Genomic DNA, 27,279 nt, shown 5'->3' on the forward strand with positions numbered 1-27,279 from the left:
ATTAAAAACGGAGCATAAATGTGTTCTTTAATATTCCCAGTCAGGTTCTAATCCAGGGAGTTAGTTATAGCAACATCATCCAAGAAATAAAGATTAATCTAAGAACTTTTTAAACTAGTCTTATGGAGCGGAAAATGACAAAAAAAAAAAGCAGACCTTTAAAAAAAACCCTCTTTGTCGCCTATTTCATCCTTGTACTCAATCAAAATCGTGCTCCTAAATTTAGTCCCCTTCAATGTTGCTTTGAATATCTTTCTAAAGGTATCCTGGCTTTCCCCCTCGTCTTTCATTTTGACTATCAGGGGGTTTCCTGATCACAACTTGAATTTTTCTCTCAAATTTCTCTAAATTTCCCCTCCTCCTCACTTTTCAATGGTCAGAATATCTCAAAATATTTTTTGCCCATTAATCATTCATTAGTTGTGCTTCTAGAAATCAAGCTCAACAACAACACAACCACTCTGCCTGGCGTGATCTTCCTGCCTCGGTCCTGATCAGATATGCCTTTCATATCCAAAATACAGTTATGAATTAATCTAATATTCTTAATGTCTATGCAAAGCCCAGATATCAAGACCTATTCATATTTAACTTTTGACCTCTGCCTGGGGGCCTGACGATAATGAGATAATGGAGGAATATTAGTGCAAAATTTTGGTATTTGAGGAATTTGCTAAGCTGTTCGGTTAGAGAATATGCTGATGCTACAGTGATGAAATATCAGTAATAATATTTTCAATTTATATAACGCTTTGCTGTTTTCCAGGCCCATTCATATGATCCAAGATAAACCTGTGACGTAGATATTACCTTCTTCATTGCCCACAGATAGAAACTGAGGCTCAGAATTGTTCAGTGTCTTAACCAAGATCTCCCTACGTCATCTAACCCACTCTCGGTTTTAACTCTCACCTATAGGCTAATAATTTCCAAATCTACTTCTTGTCCTAGATTCCTTTCCTGAAAAAGCCACATTTTTCTGTAAAATTGCCTACTGGTGAATTTCACCTGGGTGTCCCCCAGGCAGCCTGAGCGCACAGGGTGGGAATCTGAAGGACCTCAACATCAGGTATTCGTGCCCCACCACTTCCTGTCGCAGGTGATGGCACTCTAACCCACCTGGTAGCCCTGGCCAGGAATCTGGAAACCCAGCATCAGTGCATTGAGAGGACACCTAAGAGACCCTCAAGAAGCATTTGTTGTCCAAGTGATTTAATGAGTGAATGAGTGAGTGGGGGCGGGTCATCCTCAACTCTTCCCTCACCCTCAACCATAAGATTAATTGATCATAAAATCCTGCTATTTCTACATCATAAATCTCTCTCAAATCCTTTCTCCCTTATAATCCTCACCTTGCCTCCCTTGCTGGATTGTGTCAAGGCTAAAATGAGATTAATACACATAAAAGTGTTTTGCAAAGAATAAACCTCTGGGGAGAGAAAGAAAGGATAAATCCCCTGGAATCTGTTTCTAAACTTACGGTCCCAGTTTGCCTACTCCTTTCAAGCTATGACTTTTTAGTCCTCCTCACCTTGTTTTCGCTGCTATGGCTTCCAGAGGCCCCTCACTCAGTTTGTACGTAAACACTGCTGATCTCTATGCACTGCCTTAGCAGCTCAGTTATATACCATTTTATGTTGCTTGCTTCTGGTTGTTTCTTAGAGTAAGATCTGGCTCCTGAGAGGGAGTTAAGCTCCTCATGAAAAGAAGCTGTTAAACAGCTTTTGTAGCTTCCACAGCCTCTCACACAACCTTAGGTATATTATAAGTGCTTAATAAATGCTCATGGACTGAGGGATCAATTCTCCTCCACGCCCCTCCTCTCCACTACCCTGTGTTTCTCTCAGAGTTCTATTCCTGATTCTTCAAAACTTACTGCTTATATCAGGAGCATTTCTTCCTGAAGAGATTTGAGAAAGGAAAATAGTCTAGATTAGCCTATGGGTTGGAATTTTAAAGATGTTGCTCATTCTATTAAATGTACTAAGTGAACCAGGATGGGAGTGCCAAACCTGACAGAGTATTCATCACACTGAAATAATCAAGTTTTACACATAAACATACACCTAAAACAAAGTATAATATTAATTAAAATACCTAAAACACTGCCAATAACAATCATATAACTAAAGAAAAATAGTAGTCAGCCTCTGTTATCTGGGTTCTGCATCCACGGATTCAACCAACCACAGATCAAAAGGCTTACGATGGTTGCAGATGCACTGAACATGTACAGACTTTTTTTCTTGTCATTATTCCCTAAACAAAACAGTATAACAACTGTTTACATTGTATTAGGTATTATAAGTAATCTAGAGATGGTTTAAAGTATATGGGAGGATATGTGAAGTTTATCTGCAAATACTACCTCCTTTTACATAAGGAACTTGAGCACCTGTGGATTTTGGTATCCTCAGGGGTCCTGGAACCAATCTTCTGCTGATACAGAGAACCACTGGATATCAACGTTTTCCTCTTTTTTATCTGCTTTAGCTCATCAGTCATCAAATCTTGTTCCTCTCTTTGAAATGACTGTTCCACACAGCACTCCTTTCATACTTTGTTACCATTTTAGTTCTGGCCTTGCATATTCCATCTAATTCCATTGTTTCAGCTTCTTAACTGGGCTCTTGACCTTTCTCCTTACTCTAACGCAGTTTACCCCCAGCCCCAGATTACCTTCCTCCAAACATGGATTTCAGTGAGCCATCCCACTGCCCCAAACCCACACCTCCAGGGGCTCCCCCGTAGTCACAGGACAAGGCATGTATTCCTCAGCCAGATTTTTAACAACTTTTAAATCTAAGCCTACCCTTCTGATCTAACCTCTCTGACTCTTCTTCACAGGGGGTGGCTGGGGGCTGCCCCTGAAGACCTGGAGAGTTGTCATCCACGATTTACCTGGTTAACGCTCTATACGATGGATGTAATCAGCAGGAGTAAATCAAGAGAATGCCTGCTCTGTCAATGAGTGACTGAAGAGCTTGGGGATAGCCTAAAACTGCAATCAAAAGCTGGGAGTACTATCAGGGAGGTAGGATTAAAAAGTGATTGTAATTTGGCAAGCAGAAGTAAACAATGAATCTGGCTTAGAAAAAAAATATGACTAGAAGGCTTAGCAAAGGGAACCTAAGGACCCAGAAGGAGTGGACAACATCCATCTGTCAAGTCAACCAGAATGTCCATCCATGTCAGTTAAGGGAGAATGTGATAGTTCAGGCTCTGACACTAGCGAACACTGGAATCACCTAGCAATCCCCTCGCTAGTTCATGATCCCAGAGCAATCTCCTAGCAGTTTGGTTTCCCACAGAACGGGTCCTGGTCAGCCAGAAAGACTGCCATTATAGTTCCCCCTGCAAATCAATGCGCTGCCTTCAGGTGTATGCATTTGTGTGACTAATCAGACTTGGTGAGCTTGGTTAATGAGAGGCCACTGCTGAGAAATGGAACCACCTCCCCTCCAAAAACAATAATGACAATTAAATAAAATCAATAAAATTTTTGGACAACCTTTGGAGAATTTGAGGACCATAGTGAACTGACCAGGGAAAATGTGTCTGGGAAAGCCTCGTAGTGGACAGTCTGCTCACCTCTTGGACACAGTCCCTGCGTCACTCTATGCTGAGTACACCACTGTAAAACCACATTATTAAATACAAACCCTCTTAACCTGGATTCCATTTTCTCCCAACTATCCCATTTTTGGCTCTCTAGTCACTCTCCACTTGCTCTGTGGAAGGTCTCTTCCACTCTTGCCTCCTTTTTACTCCTATCTCCCTAGAATCGGCTTTAGGAAGTCATGCCATGTGAATGCTCCCGTAGGCTGTGCGTGTGCCCATCGTAAGACTGCAACACCTGCAAGCGTGTTTGGACGTCTACTTGGATGTAACACAGATAACTGAACCTTAATATGGCTGACACTGGATTTACTTTTCCCTCCTTATGCCAGTTAATGGTACCATCATCCAAAAACAAGCTAAATCAGACCCAGGAGGCATCCTAAATCCTTTCTTGTTCATACCCTACATCTAATCAGTCACCAGACATCATCTATCCATTGTCCCTTCACATCCGTCTGCCCCGTCTCTCACCTCAGGCTCCTGATATCGCTCATCCACCCTGTGATGGCAGTCTTCTAACTGATCGCCCTGCTCTACTCTTTTTCTTCTCAAATACATCCTCCATTAATGCTAAAATTATTATTTTTGGGTAAAACTCTGTCCATGTTATTCTCCTACTTAAAACAACTCAATGGATTTCCTACCTATGGGATAAATCCAAACTGGCCATTATGTCCTGGAAGTCCCCTTATAACTGGATCCCTGGCTTCTTTTCCAGCCTCATCTCTTATCTTTCCCAGTTACCCAAGACCCAGACACAGAACCACCAGGATCCATGAACACTTCCCTAAGCAGGCCGCATGGTTTCATTCTTCCTTGCCTTTGTTCATATCTGGAATTTTTCCTTGTCCATCTCAACCCTCCACATTCTCCTGGAGAACTATTCATTCTTTAGATCTAGCTCAAGCGTCACCTCCTCTGATAAGCCCTTGGTGACCTACTGAAGTGGAGTTGATCATTCCTTTTTTTGTGAAGCCATTGTACTTGATTCCTACTCTGTTATTGCACTTCACATACCCTAGGGCAATGATTGTTTCCTTGACCCTCTCTCTGAGTGCGAAGTCCCAAGGGCAAGAAGTGTATCTCAGTTTTGTATTAACAGCACCTAACACAGTGCCTAGCACAGGGTAATGACCTAACAAAGGTTTGTTACATTGAGTAGTGACAAGGAACACGTTGCCTTGGCATTGCGCCTGGTCCTGCTACTTGCCAGCACTTTCACCTCTCCTAAGCTTCTGATTCCTCAACTGTAAAATGGGAATAACTGTAGTAAGATTTTTGTAACGATCAAATGAGGTAATACACGTGAACAGCAGAGTACTTATAACTCAGCAAATGTTAGACATTGCTATTATTATCCCTCAGGGTCTAGCACAATTTTTTTTTTTTAACTATGTGGCCTTTCTAATCGATTGATTTCACTGATGTTGCCCTTCTATAAATTACCGCAGCACTAGTTGTACTATTCATTTTAACATTTATATTCTGTTCATATTTGTATCTCTAGCTCCTGACTAATTTTAAAACTTTGGAGAACTCGGATGTGTCTTATACTTTGTGGTAGGCAGAATTCTAAGATGACCCCACATGACCCTTATCTTTGTAGAATCGTCTCCCCTTTGAATGTAGGTGGGATCTGTGAATGTGATATTATTACCATGATTAGGTTATGTTAGATGACGTGGTTAACTTTAAGAAAGGGAGATTACCCAGGTGGGGCTGACCTAATTACATTAAATCATTAAAAGCAGAGAGGAAGTCAGAGATTCAAAGCACAGGAAAGACTGGACACGCCTTTGCTGGCTTGAAGGTACAGAGGGCCATGTGGAAAGGACCTGAAAGCAGGTTTTAAGACCAGAGAGCAATGCCCTATAGACAATCAGGAAGAAAATGGGGACCTCAGTTACACAGTGGCAAGGAACTGGATTCTGCCAATAACCTGAAGCAAGTGGATTCTTCCCAGAGCCTCCAGACAAAAGCTCAGTTTGGCCAACATCTTGATTTCAGCCTCTTGATACCATGAGCAGAGAACCTGGCTATGCTTGGCTGGACTTCAGACCTGCAGAGCTTCGAACTGATACATGAGTGTTGTTTGAAGCCTCTGTTTGTGGTAATTTTTGTTAGGCAGCAATAGAGAACTAATATTTCTTCTTAAAGGCTTAATTGTTGAGCAAAACATTATATAACATTATATTCAATAAATATTCATTGAAAAAACATTAATAATTAAGATAACTTTACCTTATCACCCATAAGGTCAAAATATCAACTGGCCTTCTCTACTATCAAAATTTTAACTTTAAAATTTAATTTAAAAAATTAACATAAATTTTAATTTGAATAATATCTGTCATGCTCATTTTATACTTATTAAATTGCTTAAAACACATTATTCCAGAAGTGATATTTTCATAAAACATGAAAGGAGTTACTTAAAGCAGAGATGCGTCTAGGTGTACATTTCATATACCCTGGGGCTATATTTTAGTTTTAGGATACCAAAAATCAGCTAGTAGAGTATTGTACAAACTAAGGTAATCATCAAAGGAATTTACAGGTAAAATTACTTTGCATAAATTACCATTACAAAGAAGGAGTGCATAAAACAAATATTTCCATGTCAATGCAGAAGGTCCTTAGAAACAAGGTTTTGTTGGTTTGTTTCCAAAATTTTTATTCAAAAAATCTGGCAAATGCTGTGTACTACATACCCCCTTGGAGATTCACAGTACATACTGCCATACTAACAACTCAAAGAAATCATGAAGTGAATCTACCTATTTAACTTTTTTGTAACACAGCATTTCCCAGATGTATTTACCATAGAATCTTTGCTTTGAGAAACAACTTGACAACCTGCAGGAATGCCATTTGGGAAATGCTGACCTAAACAAATTTTTCACTTCCCCAGACCAAGTAACAAATCAAAATATTAGCAGGGAAAGAAATGTTTCAGAAATTGAATTGATTAAAGATGCTTGGGAGCCAGAAAAGTGTCTTCTCTCTTTCCCTATTGGCTATAGCAATTTTTCACTATTTTTTTTTCTAGAGTCAATAAATTGGAAAAGTGATTTTTAACAACTACATTAACAAGATACCTATACAGCAAAATGAATATCCCAAGGAATTTTCTAGAATAGTTTTAGTGATATCACGTATCTATTTGTGCCTTACTGAAGTGGAAATATTTCATAATTAAGTGGAACAAAGTGGTTTCTGTCATCTAATACCATACAAATTTAACACAGAAAACACTTCAGATTAACCAACTCTTTAAGAAAGATATTTTTAGTCAATTTTAATTGCTAAGGAGGAGAACAGGAGAATGGGATCAGATTTTTAGGCTAGGATTCCTTGGTTTTTAAATACTATAAATGCTAAAAGAAATTTCATGTATAAAATATGAAAATTTTTTTTTATTGAATTTGAAATAGAGCTGCGATTTACTTCCAAAAAGGAGGAATAACTTTAGGATCCTATCCAAACTTTTGCTCTAGTTCAGTGGTTCTCAAACTTTAGCAGGCTTCAGGAACTATTGGAAGGCTTGGTAAAGCACACATTGCTGGGCCCCATCCCCAGAGTCTCTGATCCAGAGGTCTAGGGTGGGGCCCAAGAGTGTGCTTTTCTACCAGGCTCCCAGGTGATGCTGATGCCGCTGGTCCAGCGAGCCCATTTTGAGAAGCACTGAGAATCCAGGTCTACCAACTCCCTTGAGATTCTCACTCAACAGGTCTGGGAAAAGCTTCATAGGTGGTTTCAATGCACACCAATCTCTGAGATCCTTTTTAGCTCTAAAGTTCCGTGTCTTAGGATTTTGTTATAGGATAGCCTTGTTCTGGCTCTGCATCTCAAATCCTTTGTAGTTCTCTCCATGGGTATTTCAGCACACAAAAGCAAAACCACAATGCTTGGAGAAGAACAGTGGAAGACAGAACCTTAATTAGTTTTACAGCTGATGAACAGAATTTACAGAAGGGGAAAGCAGGACCACGTAACTACAGATTCTCACTCATCTTTGCTCCGACCTCCTTCTAGTAATCTGGAAAATGCAGAGTTGACCAAGTTGACCATTAGTGTAATTACAGAATGCCAGAAGTCTGCAACTACCATAGAACTTCTACATCCATCTTCCTTTTCCTACTTCCCTTTGCATTTGTTTAATTGTCTGTGATTTTAAGACTCAATTTAGGATCAGCCATAAAGGTGTTCTGGCAGAGCGTCAAGGGCATAATCTTTTGGAGTCAAAGGGATTCAAGTCATAGCTATGTCATTTAGTTGCTGAAGGACTCTGGAAGAGTTATTTAATATTTCTTAACTTCAGTTGCCTTTTCTACAAAATAGGAAATAGTACCTTCCACGTACCATGTTGTTAGGTGCCAATGAGAAAATGCACGAAAAGCACTTAGCACAGCCTGGAACAGAGTAAGGGGTAAACAAATAGCACACAACTGTTACCAACAACAAAAATTCTATGGAAGTCCTGGAACAAGTGTCATTTAATTTCAATGCTGGAGAGGCAGAAATTATACCATAATACTTTTCAGTGAAACAGCTAGAGATGTCACATTAAACTTAGAAAACAGTTCCTGCTACCCTCATGAACTACCTTTAATAAGTACCAAATATTATCAAATATAAGACCTCCAATTCTAAGGTTATATAGCACTTAGAAAAAAATGCTGTCAATTAAACTATGAGATGATGCTTTCTCATCACTTAAAATTTTTATTTTATACTTTTTGAAGGTACTCTTTTAGACAGATTTTTAAAACATTTATTACTCTTTTGCATACATAAAAAGGAAAATAGAGGCAAAATAAATTGATTTACAATATTTCCAAGTTGTGTTCACAGAGTCCGAGCCTTCTGAATCACTTGTTTGACTCAGAGTCCGTGTCACTGCTTATTCACTCAATGTCATCCTTTGTACCATCAAGGGCATTGGCGATGCGGCATTTCTTAAGAGAATCCAAAAGCACAAAAAGCTCTTGGGGCTGGGCTCTTTGCTTGCCTATTTTTGATTCTTGCTTCAAGAATATTGCCAAGCACATGATGATTTATCATTTCCCCCACTCCCTTTCCCATAAATGTTTGGTTCCTAGGGATTTAAAGAGTGCTCCACTCTTCCTCTGGGGGTTTCATGGCAAGCAACTGACACCCATTTTCCAAGTTTGGACACTGGTGCTTTTGATGTTCATCGATGTGTAGGCAATGTTGACAGTGGCCTGGCCAACAGATTGTGAGACATCTTCAATTATAAGATGCATCTTGATTTCACAGATATTGCTAATAAGTTCATCAAGCCCTGAATTGATCCTTGCTAGACTTCAGCTCTGTTAGGTCATTTGCAGAAGATACAGTTTTATTATTAGTGGCCTTTGCATTGCACCTATTTTTTTTTCCATAACAGCTTGATTAAGATAAAATTCACATACCATACAATATACTCATTTAAAGTTCAAAATTCTATGGCTTTTAGTATATTCCCAGAGTATAACCAATAAATCAATTTTAGAACAACTTCATCACCCCCCAAAAAAATCCCAGACCCATTAGCGGTCAGTACCCATTACTCCTTCCACCTCCTAACCCTCCCAACAACTAATTTACTTTTCATCTCTACAGTTTTGCCTATTCTGGATATTTTATATAAGTGGAATCACAATATGTGGCCTTTTGTGTCTGGCTTCTTTCACTTAGCATAATGTTTCCAAGGTTTATCCACGTTGTGTGTATCAGTTCTTCATACCCTTTTATTGTTGAATGATATTCAACTGTATGATATACTATGTTTTATTTATCTGCTCATGAGTTGATAAACACTTGGGTTGTTTCCATTTTTCGGCTATTATGAATAATGCTGCTCTGAACATTAATGGACAAGTTTTCGTGCAGATGTGTATTTCATTTCTCTTGGGCACATACCTAGGAGTGGAAATGCTGGGTCTTAGGGTAACTCTATGTTTAACCGTTTGAGGAACTGCCAGACTGTTTTCCAAAGCAGCTGCCCCATTTTACAATCCTACCAGCAATATATGAGGGTTCCAATTTCTCCACATCCTCGTCAACATTCGTTCTTATCTGTCTTTTTTATTATAGCCATCCTATTGGATGTGAATTGATATCTCATTGTGGCCATTGCATTTATTTTTAAAGCACTTTTGCTTGCATTTTCTCATTGGATCCTCACAATATCTGTCAACGTTCGCTGTCCACAGTCAAGGAAGCAAACACAGGCTGATTCACTGACTTGCTCAAGATGGCTCAGTAAGGAATAGCGTGTGAACTAACATGCTTCTAGAATCTGAGACCACACCACACCAGGCTATTCTAACCCTAGGATAGCTACCTGCTACAGAGTAAGGGCCAGAGTGATGGCGGATTATGGGTAAGCTGGGGAGGCTGAGGGGCTGGTGCAGGACATAGTGCTGCAACACCACTTTAGATGATGTGATGTTGCTGCTGGCTTTCACAAGACACACTGGCCTGCAACAGCTCAGTAAGATGAGTCTGATTTGGGGAAAACACCCGCTTATAGCTTGGGAGGTATAGAAGCAGAAGAGTCTACTCTCGTAACAAAGTCTATGGCGTTGCCTTCCCAGCCTACAGGAAAAGGCTACACAATCCAGGTTGGTCTCTTTTTGGCACATCTGTTCTTGGAATTATAACACCGAGGAAGAATAATATTCCAGCTCTGCCCACCTCCCAGCAGGTATAGTAGACGTCAGCCTTGGTTGCCAAGCTGGATTCATTACTTTTTTGTGCTCATGAACTGAGAATGAAAGAATTTTTGCTTATGCTTACATTTTCTATTCATGAACTATCTCCTTTATGTGCAAAAAAAAAATCAATATTTTATGAAATAATCTCCTTGGAAGTTAAGCGCTACAGCACCACTCTTTTTCTAGTCAAAGAAAATCTGCATGTCACTAAACCCCAGCTGAGCAAGGGAAGAGGGCTTTAAAGAAAGCGTTCTTACTCTCTAGTAAAGTCGACTTCTAATCATCAGACCATGAAACTTTATTGGGTTTACAGAGTGCAGTATGTTGACTATCATGTGGTATATGTACTGAAGCCAAAATTTTTTTTTGGGATTTGTTCCAAAGATACGTTGCATTCTTAGTATAGCAACAACAAAACTATGTTATTGGTTGGGCCCACTCTCTGCATATGCTGGTGTGGTCAAAAGGACTGGTATCGTTTTCACATCTGAGACATGCTAACGTTATCCTGAGCATGCTGACAGCAGCTGCTACTTGAAGCACCTGGCACTGCTTTGGTTTTCGCTGGGCCTTTTCTTTTTTTTTAAATTGGAAGGCAGTATATAACAACATTAAATCACCTATATCTAACAACTTTTAATTATTATATTTTGCTTCCAAACCCTTGTCTACACTTCATATAGTTGTAATCAGTGTGCATATACAATTTTGTATTTTGCTTTATTAATCCAACATAATATTATAAACACTTTCCACTTTATATTGTTTTAATAAATATTTTAGTGGCTGTATAATATTATAATATTCTGTCATAATCTGCTAAGTCGTTTCCTATTTTGGACACAGGGTGGCTTTGACAAGACCCATTTATATGCTGCCTACGAAAGACTGACTTCAGATGTAAGGACACACAGAGACTGAAAGTGAAGGGATGGAAAAAGGTATTCCATGCAAATGGAAACGAAAGGAAAGCTGAGGTAGCTATACTCAGATCAGACAAAACAGACTTTAAGACAAAGACTATGAGACCAAGAAGATCATTACGTAATGACAAAGGGGTCAATCCATCAAGAGGATATAGCATTTGTAATGTTTATGCACCCAAGACAAAGAGCAACTAAACATACGAAAGCAAATATTAACAGACCTAAAGGGAGAAGGTGGCTTCCAGGTCACATCCTCCTACACAAGGAAGGCCTTTTGCTCCTTTTTATTATTTGGTTAGGACTCATCCTATAAGACAACTTACCTTTACTGAACACCTATGGTATGCCACCGACTTGATGTGAATTATTCATTATTTCTCCAACTCTACGAGATAGTATTTTTTTTTTATTCCCATTTTGCAGATAAGAAATGAAGGCTGGGAGAGGTTAGACCAAAAACAGTGATACTGGCTCCACTTGTGCGCACACCATTTAACTTATGTGCTCAGATTCCTCATCTATAAAACATGAATAATAACAGCAACCGCTTCATGGGTCTGTTGTGAGTTAACAGCTGTAGAGTACCTAACAGTGCTTGGCACATGGAAGACCTCAATAACTGTGCAGAGCAAGAGCTGCCATCAGTCTTACCTCCACTATCACTACGAAGTCACTTGTCCCCAGACAGTGACCAGAAAGGGGCCTGGCCTATCTGATGCCAAAGCTCAGGCTACACCACTGTCTTCCTGCAAGAGGGCTAGGTCAAAGAGATTGAGCATTTTTATTCTCTTGCTATTTTCCACAACTGTTGTAATGATTTAGAAGCACCTGGCACTGTTTTGTCTCAGCTCCTCAGATCACAATCAGCCTGAAGTCTTTGCTCCTGAGCCACTTATTTCTTCTTTCAGTGTTTTCAACACACCCTGCTGCTGATGGGCTTTTTTTTGCATCTCACTGCCATGCAGGCCTCTTGGCCAGGTCGATCACAAAAGGAGCCGAGGGCTTGCATTTCCAAGGAGGAGCCTGGGTAGTTAGATGTTGGGATCTCAAGAATCCCCACCAGAGCAGGGTCTACAGCGGTTTGGATTATGTGCCGAGTCCCTCGCTCTTTCTCCAGGGAGGTAGCAGAGAAAGCTGGGAAGGAGGATTTATCTCAGAAAGGGAACAGGCCCTGACTGGGGAGGCAGTTGCTGGCACCTACGACTTAGGTCTGTTGGCTCCTGTTTGCCAGACCTGAAGCTTTAGTTCTGAGAGAAACGTCAGGGAGAAGCAGCGCTGGCCAGAGCAGGAGGACGGACAAAGCCCTCAACCTACTCTCCTCTTGCCCTTCAGCTAATCCAGGAAGGAACTGCTTCCCCTCCCTCCAGGGGATGCCAGGGCCCCCCTGAGAGGGCAGTGTACCCGGCTGAGTAAAGCCTGAAGACTGGGTGAGAACTCCCACCGCTGGGACTCTTCCCACTTTCCCCAGAGGTCCGCTAGTCTGCAATGCCAGGGCCTTGCTTCTAAGGGTAAAATCCGATTGCCTGTCTTCTACCTCCCCTTGCCCTCCCTACATGGACTGTCACTTCCTCCGGGTCAGCATCACACGTAGCAGCCAGAGCTCCCTTGAACACAGATGGAATAGAAGGCTCCGATTCAATGTGGCATAAAGAGACGGAAAAGGAGAAAGGCAAGCTCTCCTTACTGAGCCTGGACCCTGTGCCAGGCACTGTGCTGAGCCTTTTCACACTCGTTAATGGTCACGACAAGACTGCAGGGTGGTAGTACACCCACTCACAGAGAAGCAAACCAAGGCTTCAGTGGAACGGTCCCGAGGTCACATAGCAAATATTCGGTGAAGCCAGGGTTCAAAATGAAATATGCCTAATTATGAAAAACTTGTGTTCTTTCTCTTTATATTAGAACGACTTCCATAGCCCCCAAATCTACACCCTTCCCCTGCCCTACCTTACACATCAAAGTTTTAACAAAGCAAACCAGGTGTTAATTATTTTCAAATTTTATTTAAAGTTGAGAACGACTGTTTAAAGAAAACTGTCAGTGGATTTATGAACTCTGGTAAAACTAAACTGGAAAAGGCAGACACTTTTACAGCATCTCACCCTCTTGTGGTCTTAACAACCCGATCCCAAACAGGGAACTCGGTGTGCTGCAGCGCCTGTGACCAGGCAACTCGTTTCCTAGGCTGTTTTCTGCACAAAACTTTTGACTTGGGGCTCCCGCCACCAGTAAAATGTGAAGGTGAAATGTCTTTTTTCAGGTGGAGGGGGGGAAGTGGGTGTTCTTGAACCATTTACCCATGTTCATGGCCAACCACAAACTAATTGGGAAAGTCAAAGAGATGGGTAAAAGGAAATTCACACCATTTAGAAGGTATAACTTAAGAGGTTCCCAGTCCAGAGTCCTTCCCTTTTTAGGAATATAAAGAAGATAACTATGTGGTGGGGGGAGGGTAAGATCATGTTTACCCACAAAAGTACTAACATATTACATTCGCTTGCTTCTGACTGAATTTACATAAACTTGTGTGGTAACACTGGTTGCTGCAGGTTGACCAGAAGTCTTATGTGCAGTTATATACATATTTGCTTGGTTAAAAAAAAGAGAGAAAAAATGAGCTAGTTGTGAATTCAGTGTGTTTGGAAAACATGAAATCTCAAGATATGAAGTCCATGGGGAAAAAGCTGATAGGTACAAAGAAAGATGAGAACCACTGGGTCTACCTAGGAAGCTGCAAATGAACCAGGGCAAACTTCCTCAAAAATTTATGTGAGACTGAATGGTTTTTGGAGGCCTTGATTAGTCAGAAAGAATCACGTTCTTTTACAATTAGGTATCTCTGGATCGTGAGATAAGGAAACCAGTAAAGACGTCCTAAATGATGAACAAGACAGTGGTGTCTGTGAGTTCCTCATCCGGGTCCCCGTCATGATGTGCCCTGGAGGCCAGTCTCTCTATCTGCTGCCCTGAGTGACAGTCCCTGCTCAGGAAGCTTTCACCTCTACTGAGGCTGCTCGTTCTGAAAGGTGGAAATATGTATACTGGAACAACCTTTATAGTTCACATACGCTGGGCTATAGATGCACTGTTTACCAATGACAGCTACGGAGGTAAGATGTGACTGAGCTGTCACCAAAAAACTGGGTTGCAAAGCTATCTGAACACTCTTTCTGCATGAAAGGCTCTGCCTACATTTTGCCACATTTACAAAAGTTTCTTCACGGAGGTTTGAAACATGACCATTTTAAGCAGTGATTCTGGGACGAAGTTTCATGAAATCCCTTAGGAATATGAGGTATGCTAGGTGATGGATGCAGACTTGATAAACTAGCCTTGGATCCTCCAGGTGCTGAATCAATATCATGCCAGATTTCTGTGGGGAAAAGTAAATAGAGAATAATGGACAACATTGCCATAGTTTCAAAAAAAGCTGCATTGGAATAGATGACGCATTTTGGCCAGGTGAGGTTCTCAGGAATGCTGAATCAGAAGCCATACAGTTATTGATTTCTGTTCATGGAGATATGCCACTATCCAACCTGTCCCTCATCCCCGCCATAAATATCCAGAAATGAAACCATAAACATACTAAGTTGCACCATCTTCTCTGTCTATTCTTCCTCAATGCTCTATCCTGGACATTTCTAAGTATATTAATATATCCCTACCACCATTTAACCAAGACTACAAACTCTAGGCCAGCCTTCCTGTTGTTGGAGCTGCAGAACATGCATAACATTTCCAAATAAGTGGTGGCAACGAGGAGATGTTCATCTTCACTCAATGAAAGAAATTCAAATTAAACAATTAGATCCATTTTTCACATATCAGACTGACAAAGATTTCAAAATAATAATAATAATTACAATATAGGTGAAGGTGTGTGTGTGGGGGAAGGGACTTCATATACTCATTGCTAGCAGAAGTATAAATTAGTGCAACATGATAATTATTATTCATGTCGATATCTTTTGCCCAACACTAATTCCACAAGTGGGAATTTATCCTACAGATCTGCTCACTGAAGTGGGCAAAGATATATGTAAAAATATTTTTGCAGCACTGCCAGCAACAGCAAAAATTATATGAATAGGGGAATGGGGAGATAAATTATGATACACTCACAAAGTAGAATATTATATGGTTCTTAAAAAGAATGTACTATATTTAAATCAATGATATGGAAAGATATTTACTGGTATACTTGATACAATCATATTTGTGTAATAAAAACACACACATCTGCGTATGCACAGAAGTTTTGAAGACTGAACCATTTCCATCTTTGGGTAGTGGGACTGAAGGGCAGCTGTGAGAATGGGGACTTCAAGTTTTTACTTTATAAACTTCAGTATTGTTTGAATATTTAAGATGAACTGAAATTGCTATTATAATTTTAAAACTTACAACAAATGATGGCATATCGTGTGAGGAGTGCCCTGAGCCCACTGATAAAAGCTGAAAATAAAGAGGAAAGGAGAACAGGCTGCAACTATAATGAGTCTATCAGGAAAGAAAAAGAGGGTGTATTTTCACACGGAAACCCTAGGGACAACAGTTGTTCCACTGCTACAGGAATATTCGATTTGAAGATGCAGAACACCCATGCTGAAAGCAAATTCTCATAACAACCACTAGCTATCAAGAAGGCCCAGAATTACTATGCTAGGTAATGCACAAATGTGCATATATATATATATTTAGCTAAATTTTTTTCTGAATATAAAATTCACACATGTCCATTGTAAAAACAGAAAAATTTACAAAACAGAAATTTAAAGTCCCTCATAATTCTGACTTCCAGAGATAACTACTATAGCCATCTTTATGCTACTATAGCATTTCCTTACGCATGTCCAAAAATCTATATATTTTAAAAAATGGGATCATGGTTTTACAACTGGTTTTTTTTCTACTTAATAGTGCTGCAAATTGCTTCCCATATCAGTAGATCTAGGCCTACCTCATTCTTTTTAATAGCTGCATAGTATTCCATTCTGTTGATATATCATAATTTAAAAAAAAAAAACCCATTAGATATTTGAGTGTTTCTAAATTTTTGGTTCTATAAGATTGCAACGAACCATCATGTATTTGAATCTTTGCACATGAGTACTTACGTAGATATACTCCTAGAAGTAGAATATAGCTTGATTGAAGGGGACATTAAATCTTCACTACAACCCCATCAGATAGATATTATTTCCCCCCATTTTCACAGAAGAGGCAACTGAGGCTCGCGGCTTAATAACTTTGTTAGTGAGTGGTTGAAACAGCTTCAGCCCAGGTCCAGCTAAGTCTAAAACATGTACTTTTCCCAGTACACTACATGGATTCATATTCAGGAGAGTGGACTGAAGGATTCAATAGAAGTAGGGAGTAGGGCCGAGCAAAACATCCTCAAGCTGGTACACTTTGCAATGTTCCATGCCAGGAGGAGCTGGGATTGGAGCACAGGGGGACATTTGTGTTACCACAGCCCGGAGACTTCACTGTACTGTGACGTGTCCTGATGTGGCTCAACGTAGGGCTTCTCAGGATTTAAAATCTGTAACAACCCACAGAGTTTCTTCCACAGTGGTGTCTTCAAGCTTTCTGGTTACATTTCACCTGGGGACCCAGCATACATACACACATATGCAACTGAGAGAGAAGTGCCATGAAATACTACTTATATCTGTGACATGAAAAGCATTGTGAAATTTTCTCTTTCATAAAAAATAATTCTGGTCAAAACCCCCAGTTTGAAAAATCTGCACTATATCCTGGAAGAGACTGTCTTTATTTCCTCAGGTGAGTGGGCTTGTAAAGAAGATTAAGGTCCATCCAAATTCTTCATTCTGGTACTCAAGTTCCTTCCTGAGCTGGTCCCTTTTTACCTACTCAATATCAGCCATCACAAGTCCTCAGTCAAATCAGCCTAGCCAGGCTCAGTCCTGCCTCTCATTATAGTCTTACAAGGCTCTCCTCTTTGAGGGAAAGCTGTTCTTTCAACCACTATGGCTATCAATCCAAATAGTAACATTCTTTAGAAGTTCAGCCAAAGGACAACCTGCCCTGGACAATCTGCCCCACGTTGTCTTCATTTCCATCTCCTAGGGCTCAATACTTGACCCTATATGTTGTGACACAGATTCTCTCTTGTATGGTTCAAAGTGTGAGGCCGCACCTCTTCAGTGAGATCGTGATCATTCTAGTGGTGGTGTCTGACGGACTGATTGATTATGTGATTCATGTGTGCCTCATTCTGTCTACAAAGGATATGGGGTACTTCACGATAAGAACATATGCCACAGCATAATAATCAAACAGAAGTATGAATTAAGAATCTGGGCCAGGAAAAACTTAAATAAGAGAAAAAGTTCAAGGCCAAGGCAAGAAAAATCATGAAGGTCCAGATCAATGTTATAGCTGAGCCCAGAATTTATCTGGAAAGCTTCCTGACCATCAAAGGTAAAAAGGGATTAAAGACAGACACACAGACCAACAGAATACAGTAGAGAGCTCAGGAACAAACCCTCGCACATGTGGCCAAACGATTTTCAACAAGGGAGCCAAGACCATTCAATGGGAAAAGGACAGTCTCTTCAAAAAGGGTGTTGGGAAAACTGGATATCTACAAACAAAAGAATGAAGTTGGATCCTTACCTTTACCATACATGAAAATTAACTCAAAGTGGATTAAAGACCTAAAACTATAAAACTCCTAGGAGAAAAGCTGCATGACACTGGATTTGGCAATTATTTCTTGCATATGCCAAAAAACCCACAGGCAACAAAAGCAAAAATAGACAAATGGGACTACATCAAACTTATAAACTTCCGTGCATCACAGAACACAATCAAAAGAGGGAGAAGGCAATCCTCAGAATGGGAGAAAATATTTGCAACTCATACATCTGATAAAGAGTTAATATCCAGAATATATAAAGAACTCCGACAAATCAACAACAAAAAAATCAAATAACCTGACCCAAAAAATGGGTAAAAAAACATAGACACTTCTCCAAAGAGGATATACAAATGGCCAACAAGCATGTGAAAAGATCCTCAACACCACTAACCATCAGAGAAATGCAAATCAAAACCACAATGAGATATCACCTCACACCTATTAGGATGGCTACTATCAAAAAAAGAGAGATCAACAAGTGCTGGTAAGAATGTGGAGAAATTGGAACCCTTGTTGGTGGGAACATAATATGGTGCAGCCATCATGGAAAACAGAATAGTGGTTCCTCAAAAAGTTAAAAATAGTATTAGCAAATAACCCAGCAATCTCACTTCTGGGTATATATACCCAGAAGAATCAAAGGCAGTATCTCAAAGAGATATTTTTACACCCATGTTCATAACAAAATTATTCACAGCGGCCAAAAGATGAAAGCAACCTAAATGTCCATAAACAAAATGTGGTATACACAAATGATGGGATGTTATTCAGCCTTAAAAAGGAAAGAAATTTTGACACATGCTACAACATGGATGAACCTTGAGGACATTACGCTGAGTGAGATAATCCAGGCACAAAAAAGATGAATACTGTATGATTTCACCTATATGAGGTATCTAAAGTAGTCAAAAATCATAGAAACTGAAAGCAGAGAGATGGTTGCAAGGCCAGGGGGCAGGGGGAAATGCACAGTTGTTGTTTGCACAGAATTTACAGTCTCAGATTTGCAAGATGAAAAAATTCTGGCGGTCTATTGCAGAGCAACGTGAATATACTTAACACTGCTGAACTGGACACTTAAAAATGGCTAAGACGATACATTTTATGTTACGTGTATTTTACCACAATTTAAAAAAAAGGTAAAAGGGGAGAGACAGCCACATAATTTTATCAGAAAAGAATCTACACTTCCTCAGGGATATAAGGTTTTTCCTAATACTACATTCTAAAAGAATCATAAGCAATGAACTATTATTGCCTTCCCATCTGGTCCACAGCCACAATCACCCATAATAAAAACAGCCGCAGTTACCTTCCTTGGCTAAAGAAATTGCTCTAGTTTCTGCCTTCAACTGCTTGTGAAACCTCTTTACTCTTCTTTGGGCTTCCTCATCTGTCCTCTTGGCTTTGAGGGGTATTCACCCTTTTCTCAGCCCTAGGACCAGTGACCTTTACCTCTGCATTCAACCAAGGCTTCCCAGTTAGTCTACTTCAGGGCAAGATGCCCACGTTTGGGGCCCTACTTGAATGGGGGGAATGTGTGTGTGTTGGGGAGTAGACGTCACAAAAATGATGGAGAAAGCAATGCTCTAAACCACTTTCCTACAGCAAATGCAGTTTGAATTTCACTACATATATCTATATATCGATATATATATAGTTTATTTCTCATAATGCCCTTTAATAAAAGCCAAGACAGAACACCAAAATGCAAATCAGTGAAGACAATTCTTTAGTGGGCCAAAAGAACATTCAAAGATTGGTATTTGAAGTCCCTCTTCTCGAAAGAAAACACTGCCTGTATGCCCTCAGATCATCTCTTTTTCTGTGCCATCTCCGTACATTTTACAAGTTCTTGCATCATAGTTTCTTGTCTGTATCACTTTGTTTTCCCTGTTAGACTTTGAGCTCCATGAAGGCTGGAAATATCTCTTATTCATCTCTGTATCTCTAATATTAAGTGAATAAAAGGGTACGCAGAGCGTTGGATGTACTTTTACATACAAAAAGGTGTTAAATCTTATTACAGGCTGCCCTACCGAGTCGTGCTGCATGTTCATCAAGCAGACACATTAATCAATGTGAAAAGTAACCAAAACACCCATAAAATAACACATTGAAAAAAGTGCTACAGCAGATATTTATATCCAAAAAAACTGACAACAGAAAAGGCCACTTAAAATGAATTCACTTAAATCAGGGCTAAATTTCGTAATAAGGAATCTTTTGGGGAAAAAAGGTTTAATTAATGACACTTAAAATTATGAAAATGGGGGCCGGCCCTGTGGCCAAATGGTTAAGTCCGCGTGCTCTGCTTTGGTGGCTGAGGGCTTCACCGGTTCAGATCTTGGGCACGGACCCAGTACCACCTGTCAGGCCACGCTGAGGCGGCATCCCACATAGCATAATCAGAAGCATCTACAACTAGAATATACAACTATGTACTGGGGGGCTTCAGGGAGAAGAAGAAGGAAAAAGAAAAAGATTGGCAACAAATGTTAGCTCAGGTGCCAACCTTTAAAAAAAAATATGAAAATGTTTACTTCATTTTTGCAACAACACGCCAGTTCTTAGAATGAACAAAGTGAATAAATTACTGACTTTTGGGGGTGTGTTTTCTCCGACAAAAATGTATGCTAGCACAACGCATTTCTCTTCACGTTTTTATTGTATAGCTTGATCATTAAAATGGTCATTTTTTCACAAATATTCAAGGAGGGGCTCATCAATTTTCCAAGGGCCTCCTTCAAATTTTTTAATAATTGTGTCATTCTTTTTTGAAGCCTCTATTGTGTTACCATCCTTACCAATTATTTTCTATTATAACCGTTAATTAGGCTAACTCTTGCCTATGATTCAAGCTGTTTTCTAACATCGCTTTCACAGACCTCAAGAATTCTTCCATCTTTTTGAAGGCTTGCATTTTTCACTCTGCTATCAATTTGATTTGCATTGTTTCATGTTTACAGCCCTAGAGAGACTGTTAATGGCTTACATATGTTAAGAGGAGATGGATGTTTGAGTGAGGACTGATTTCACAAGTCAGTATTACACAACTTGTCAATATTTTCTGTGGGGACCCTGATAACGACAACTTGGATAAGGACGTTCCTCTGCACAACATTCCCCACTGGGGCTTTCTCTTTCTGGCTTTCTCTTTCTATCTTCTCACAGAATCATTACAAACTTTACACCCTCTGCCTTGACAAGCCTCCAACAGAATTTGATGGAGTGCATCTGAAGTTGTGCTTTGTCAGCACTCAGAGACGATAAGGGCGAATCTCCATGTTTGCTCAGTTCATTCTGAAGTTTCATAATTGTCAAGATTTAGAAAAAATAAAGTGCATATCATGATAGCGCCAGAGAACTTCTATTTTAAACTTCAATACTCTGGGGAATCAAAAACTTTATTAAAAGGTGAGTGTGTGTGTGTGTTTTGCTACTTTCTCTAAGCCAGAAGGATGAGTAATGCTGGTAACAAAAGAGGAAGATGAAGATCTTTTTCCTCCATGCTCATTTTAACCATTTGGGACCTTGGAAAAAAGTTTCCAGGACTAATTGCCTCAGCAGAAACACTGCAAAGATGTTCTTATCTAAGTACCATACTTACTATATCTTATCATCCCACTTATTTGAATTAATACACACTTTTTTCCTTTATTCCCCACACGACTGGGACAGGAATATACTGGAGGCAAAAGCCAAGCAACACACATGAAGTAATCTAAGTCTACTTTTCTAATTATTGCAAATAACACAATTCAGAAAACAGAAGCATGTTTTGAATTTGATTTTCTAACACCGTGTTCTGCAGAACTGGACAAAAAATTTAAAGTGCACTTAAAGGTTTCCTTTCAGAAGGAATGAAAAACTTTATTTTCTCCAATTAAATAGAAGTTACCGCAGTAAACAATTCTCATTGTGTCGCAGATGGACCAATTATTTTTCTTCTGATAATAAGTGTTTTAAAAACTAATTATCAAAGTAATATGTATGTGTAGAATATATAGTATTGATTCCTATAACAGGCTATTAGACTCAAACTTTTTTCCCGACTTCTGCCTTACAACACAATGCACTTTTCTTCTCCTCCTAACTTCCTAATATGAAGACTTTAAAAAATTAAGTCAATATTCAGTACTTGTATTATTAAGTGACTATATAAACACTGTTCATTACAGGGTACCATCAGGACATCTTCTTTCTTGCATATCTTTACTCTTGTGGTCTAGTGGATAAGATCCCATGCTCTTACCACCGCTGCCCAGGTTCGTTTCCTGGTGAGGGAGCCACACCACCCATCTGTTGGTTGTCATACCTTGACGGGTGCATGTTGCTTTGATGCTGACAGCTATGCCCCCAGTATTTCAAATACCAGCAGGGTCACCCATGGTGGACAGGTTTCAGCTTTCAGACCAAGACAGACTAGGAAGAAGGACCTGGTCATTCAGTTCCAAACAAATTGGCCATGAAAGCCCTGTGAACAGCAGGGGAGCACTGTCTGATGTAGTGCCAGAAGGTGAGAGGATGGTGCAAAAAGACCAGGCAGGGTTTGGCTCTGCTATAGAACACAGGGTCGCTAGGAGTCAGAATCGACTCCACAGCACTAACAATGACGTCATCTTTGTTTTCCTATGATTAGTAATTATCTTTTTTGTTTTCACTTGCTTAGATTTCTATATACCCATCTCCATTTATCAGCCTACTCTCGAACAGAACTGTAACCTCCTCGCACACCTCAGGCTACTTCTCGGCAGTATTCCTTCTGGATCCCTTGTCCTCCTGCACCAAGGTTCACTGCCAGCCTGTGGTATGGTGGCAGTTTGGGCGCTTCTTTTTACCATCAATTTGGAGATTCTCTTTCCCTGTTTCCTGCTTCCTGGATTCTCTGTCTTCCTTGTTCTCTTATTTTGTTAAGTACATCTTCCAGAAACGTCCTATGAAAGGGTGCATTTATATAATGTCTTTATTTTACCTCCTCACTTGACTGATAAGTTGAAAATAATTTTCCCTCAGAATGTTATAGGCATTTCTCTGTTTTGTAGTTTCCAACATTACTTTTAAGAAGTCTTAAGTCATCTTCTGTCTTGATCCTTTTATCTCTCCACCCCCACTCAGCCACACTCTAAGCTTTTAGGATGTCCTCTTTATCTCTAGTTCTAATTTCATATGAGTTCTAAACTCACTACGAGTGTGTTTGGGTATGGAACTCTTAGAGATGTATGCTTTTTATTGAAGAAAATACACACTTACAGAAGAAAGCACAAAGCATAAACATCAACTGGATGAGTTTTTACAAAATGAACACACTGTGTAAGTAGGAACTAGATTAAGAAACAAAGTACTATCAAGAGCCTGCTTCCAGCCACTACCTGCCCGTAGAGGTAACTACGATCCTAATTTCTAACACCACAGAACAGCTGGCCTGTTTTAAAATTTTTATAGAAACGAAATCAAACAATAGGTACTCTTTTGCTACTGTTCTCTTTCACTCACCATTAAGTTTGTGAGATTCATACGTGTCAGTTCCGTGTAGCGCTAATTCATTCATTCTTGTTCCATTATATGAACATACTACAATTAATTCTTTCAACTTTAATACTGATGGACTTTTGGTTGTTTTCAGTTTTTGGCGATCGCTGGTTGTGTTGTCATGACCATTTCTGTACATTGCCTCTACTGAACAGATGTATGCATCTCTCTTGGCTGGCGTGAGACTCTTTTTCCCTTTTTGCCTGGGGACTCAGTGAACCTTTTCGATCTGAACACTTTTTTCAGTTTAGAGAAATTTTCTGGAATTATTTCTTTGAAAAATTCTTCCTCTTTTTTTCCCCCCTATTTATTCTTTCTTTCTGGAATGCTATGAATCTCCTGCATTGATCTTCTAATGCTCCTAACATTTCTCTCATATTTTCTTTTTGGTCTATTTTCTGGGAGAACATCTCAACTTTATCTTCTAATACTTCTATGGTTTTTTTATCTTATATTTTTAATGTCTAAGAGATTAAAATTTTCCCCCCGATTTTTAAAATAGCATCCTGATCTTGTTTCACTGTTGCAATATCTTCTTAAAAAAAGTAAAAATATTTTTTTTCTTATGCTCTCTGTAGTATCTTGGTTTCAGTTCTTTATGTTTGTATTCATTTCCTTTAAGTGTGTGGTGATCCTTAGCTGCCTAGTCATATTTAAGACTGAGGTGTTTAAAAAACTGACTCAGAGCTCCGACTGTGAGGGAGTGCGGGTTGTAGGGTGATGAGGCAGAGTGCCAGACACAGCGCTGCGGGACAACTAAATGTCTGAATTTATAGCTCTTTCGTCTCCAGCAGGTCAGTTTCCTCAGAAAGGAATCCTCCAATCTCGGCCCCAAGCAGTAGACAGAGTTGAGAGATCTCACCCTTCAGGGTGAAGAATTTTACTTAATTTCCCTGTTGTTCAGTAAGGTAATCCATGCCTGTTCTCAGCACTACCTGCCATCTCTGAGTTTACATCTGCCCTGTACAATGTGGTAGCCACTAGCCACATGTGGTGATTTGAATTTAAATTAATTAAAATTAAATTAAAAATTTAGTTCCTGGGTCACACTGGCCACACTGACCACTGAGCCACTTGATGGACAATGCTGATATAAAACATTTCCATCATCACATGAAGTTCTATTAGATAGTGATGGAGTAAAACTCATGTTTTATGCTTGTGGAGAAGTAGTTTCCTAAGTATACTGTTGGATAAGGAGATCGGAAAGTTTGATTACTTTTATATAACCTCTTAATTCTTTAATTTCCAACCTTGCCCCAAACCCTACTTCAGAGGTACTCAAAGGCCTCCATTTCTTGAAATCTGACTTAATCACTCCCAACTCCAACAAAAACACTTGTAGCCAGTAGGTCTCAGCTTTCTGCTGTTAATCACCACTTGTCCAACTGTCTTCCACCCTCCCAAATATATTTATACCTATTCTACTCCTTTACTACCATTTTAATGGATCTTAGGCAGGGAGCGGAGATAAACATGTTCAGTCTCCCATGTTAAACCTGAAGTCTTCCTGAGAATGTTCTTAACATAACTAACAACAAAGTGAATGGGTGAAAAAGCAGTCTGCTGCTTAGCTTCGACATTCAAATTCAAATTCAAATTCAAATTCAAGTAGAATTTCCCCAAGGTTTGCTCCTAAAGGTTACAGTTTTCAGAAAATTTTATCATCTCTGATTTCTTTAATATTCCACTGCTTTATTCTTTTTACAAATATTATTTGAGAACTTACTGCAGGTAAGGTACTGGTCTAGTTATAAGTTTTCTTACTTTATCCTTTCATTTCATGAAAAATACTGTTGCTAAACATTTTTAGTGAAAGTTTAATAATTATGTATGGTGGCAAAACCTCACGAACCTAATATGGGGGAAGGTTATTTTTATTTGACTAAAGATAGTGTCCTTTACCCATAGCCTGAAGCAGAGCAACCCACCTGAGCCCATCCTATATATGCTAAACTCGGTCAACCTCAGGACCTGTGCATGAGAATAAACACATGTTGATGTAAACCACCGCATTTCAGGTGATTTGTTACACAGCACTATTGTTACAATAGCTGTCTAATACAATGCGACACGGGTCTTTACAAATAGGACTCTAACATTAAAAAAAAGTTAGACACCTATGTTTAGGAGAAAATAAAAAATTCTTATTCTACAATGGAAAGCCCTTTCTCATCATTTGTTGCATTTTATCTAACAGTGTTTTCCTAAGACAGCTTGCAATAGGAACACTACTATGTTTCAGGTTTTTTTTCCCTCCTGCTTTTTTTTCCCCCAAATCCCCCCAGTACATAGTTGCATAATTTAGTTGTGCGTCCTTCTAGTTGTGGCATGTGGGACGCCGCCTCCATGGCCTGACGAGTGGTGCCATGTCCGCGCCCAGGATCCGAACCAGTGAAACTCTGGGCTGCCAAAGCGGAGTGTGCAAACTTAACCACTCGGCCACAGGGCCGGCCCCGTGTTTCAGGTTTTTAAATGGTGGCATAAGCATCTGTTATGGGAAACTCTGACATCACTAATATTTTCTTCTTCCACTAAGAAGGATATTTCATTAAAAAGCAGTGATTAGTATGCAGATTACATCAAGATCTGTTTGCCTCTTTCCCAAAAGATAAATTACACGCATTGTAACAAAATTAGAGAATATGTATTGTTTGCAAAATTCTTATGAGAGCAGTCCTTCTTTGCTCAGAATTATGCTTCCTTGCTTCTCAGTGTTTCCACTGAATTATGATAACTGTCAGTCTGGACCTACAGTTGTTGCCCCAGGGGACGACGTATGAGAGTCAGAACATCTCTCCCACGGAAGCAGTCGCCCACAGAGCCGTGCTGTGGATGGTGGACTAACCCCTCAGGGTCTGTCCCTAAGACCAAATGAACCAGATGTTCTGGAAGTGCTAGCCTTGGACAGCAAAGGCCATCGTGCAGAGCGCTGGAAGCGGTCACCATTAACAGTGTCCCTGATAGTAAACAAAGGTACAGTGTCAGAGTGTCAGCTCCTTTTGGCTGCTTTCTCTCTTGGTGTCTCGAAATTTTAGTTTTATCTGAATCAAGAGTCAGAGAAAGGTCTGGCCAGATTGGGGCAGCATCCCTGTATTTGGCAGATCCTAAAACAATACTTTAGTAATAAATACTAACTTTTTTTTTTTTTGAGGAAGATTAGCCCTAAGCTAACATCCGCTACCAACCCTCCTCTTTTTGCTGAGGAAGGCTGGCCCTGAGCTAACATCCATGCCCATCTTCCTCTACTTTATATGTGGGATGCCTACCACAGCATGGCTTGCCAGGTGGTGCTATGTCCGAACCCGGGATCTGAACTGGCGAACCCCGGGCTGCCAAAGTGGAACATGCAAACTTAACCACTGCGCCACCGGGCCGGCCCCAATAAATACTAATTTTTAAAGCACATGAGTTTAGATATCTTTTACAAGTTAATATTCATATTTACTAGAAAGATTCTAAATGGAATATGTGTGTGCATGTACTATTAAAAAAATCTTATGTTTTCTTTTTGCTGGGAAAGATTCACCCTGAGCTAACATCTGTTGTCAATCTTCCTCTTTCTTTTTTCTTCCTCCCCAAAGCCCCAGTACATAGCTGTATATTCTAGTTATAAGTCCTTCTAGTTCTTCTATGTGAGCCCCTGCCACATGGCAGCTGACATGACCAGTGGCGTAGTTCCGCAACCAGGAACTGAACCCAGGCCTCCAAAGCAGTGAGAGCACCGAACTTTAACCACTAGGCCATCAGGCCTGGCTCTGATATTTTCTCTAAAATACTAAATTGACTCATTATGAAGAAAAGT

General features: G+C 39.8%; 1 protein-coding gene across 5 annotated transcripts in view; it reads right to left on the bottom strand.

Annotated features, from left to right (window-relative positions):
* HMGB1 (high mobility group box 1) overlaps positions 1-27,279 on the bottom strand; it is a 115,590-nt gene that overhangs the window by 33,659 nt on the left and 54,652 nt on the right. The window lies entirely within an intron of this gene.

Source organism: Equus przewalskii, chromosome 16 (assembly GCF_037783145.1).
Source record: "Equus przewalskii isolate Varuska chromosome 16, EquPr2, whole genome shotgun sequence".
Taxonomy (NCBI): Eukaryota; Metazoa; Chordata; class Mammalia; order Perissodactyla; family Equidae; genus Equus; species Equus przewalskii.